Consider the following 1,989-nt stretch of genomic DNA (forward strand, 5'->3'; position numbering starts at 1 on the left):
TTCGACCCCATGGACTGCAGCATGCCTTTCACAGTCTCCCAGAGTTTGCTCAGATTCATGTCCATTGAGTCCATGATGCTATCTCATCCTCTGTCACCCTCTTCTCTTTCTGCCCTAAATCTTTCCAGGGTCTTTTCCAATGAGTCAGCTCTTCAGATCAGGTGGCCAAAGTATTGGAGCTTCAGCTTCAGCATCAATCCTTCCAATGAATATACAGGGTTGATTTTCTTTAGGTTTTGCTCTCCTGATGTCCAGGGGACTCTCAAAAGTCTTCTCCAGAATCACAATTTGAAAGAATCTATTCTTTGGGGTTCAGCCTTCTTTATTGTCCAACTTTCACATCTGTACATGACTGCTGGAAAAACAATAACTTTGACTATATGGACCTTTGTTGGCAAAGTGATGTCTTTGCTTTTTATTATGCTGTCTAGTTTTGTCATAGCTTTCCTTCCAAGAAGCAAGCATCTTTTAATTTCATGGCTGCAGTCACCATCTGCAATTATTTTGGAGCCCAAGAAAATAAAATCTGTCACTGTTTCCACTTTTTCCCCATCTATTTGTCATGAAGTGTTGGGACCAGATGCCATGATCTTAGTTTCTTGAATGCTGAGTTTTAAGCCAGCTTTTTCACTCTCCTCTTTCACCTTCATCAAGAGGCTCTTTAGTTCCTGTTCACTTTCTGCTGTTAAAGTGTTATCTGCATGTCTGAGGTTGCTGATATTTCTCCTGGCAATCTTGATTCCAGCTTGTGATTCATCCAACCAGGCATTTTGCATGATGTACTCTGCATATAAGCAAGGTGAGAAAAGTACAAACTTAACAGAAGCCAAGTATTTCAAATCCATGAAAATTTATCTTAGAATCTCATAATGCCTCATGACTGTAGAACCCCCACTCATCAGACGGTGGTTTCAGAAACTTAAATATTATCAGTGACTGTTTTGGGTTGAATTGTGTCCTTCAGAAAAGATATTGAGATCCTCACCCCTGCCACCTCAGAATGTGACCTTGTTTGGAAGAAAGGTCATTGCAGAGACAACTAATTAAGATGAGGTCATACTGCAAGACACTGCTTTAGAAAAGCTCTGCGGTGGTAGTGTTCTCACTTGCTGTAAGTACTAATAAATCCTTCCTTCTCCTGGAAAAGAAAAAAGAAAAAGATGAGACCTCACTTTGCTGACAAAGGTCTGTATAGACCAAGCTTTGGTTTTTCCTGTAGTCATGTACAGATGTGAGAGTTGGACCATAAAGAAGACTGAGTACCAAAGAATTGATGCTTTCTAATTGTCGTACTGGAGACTACTGAAAGTCCCTTGGACAGCAAGGAGATCAAACTGATCAATCCTAAAGGAAATCAACCCTGAATATTCATTGGAAGGACTGATGCTGAAGCTGAAGCTCCAATACTTTGTATACCTGATGTGAAGAGCCTACTCACTGGAAAAAACCCTGATGCTAGGAAAGATTGAGGGCAGGAGGAGAAGGGAATGACAGAGGATAAGATGGTTAGATAGCATCACCGATTCAAGAGACATGAATTTGAACAAACTCTGGGAGATAGTGAAGGACAGGGAAGCCTGGAGTGCTGCAGTCCGTGGAGTCACAAAGAGTCAGACACAACTTAGTGACTGAACAACATACTGGAGTAGGGTGTGTACCTTGTACAATATGACCCATGTCCTCATAAGAAGATGGCCATGTGAAAACACAGATACTCAGGGAGAACATCAGAGGGATGGAGGCAGAGGGCTCATGCTGTGTCTACAAGCTGAGAATCACAGAGATTGTTGGCAGTCACCAGAGCTAGAGGGAAGCATGGAACAGTCTCTATCACAGCTCTCAAAGGGAACCAACCTGGCGAATACCTTCATACTGGACTTTTAGACTCCAGAGCTGCAAGATAATAAATATCTGTCATTTTAAGCCATCCAGGTTGTGGTCCTTTGTTGCAATAGTCCCAGGAAGCTACTAGAGTGATGCTAAGAGCTT

The sequence above is a fragment of the Bos mutus genome, chromosome 16 (genome assembly GCF_027580195.1).
Source record: "Bos mutus isolate GX-2022 chromosome 16, NWIPB_WYAK_1.1, whole genome shotgun sequence".
NCBI classification, from domain to species: domain Eukaryota; kingdom Metazoa; phylum Chordata; class Mammalia; order Artiodactyla; family Bovidae; genus Bos; species Bos mutus.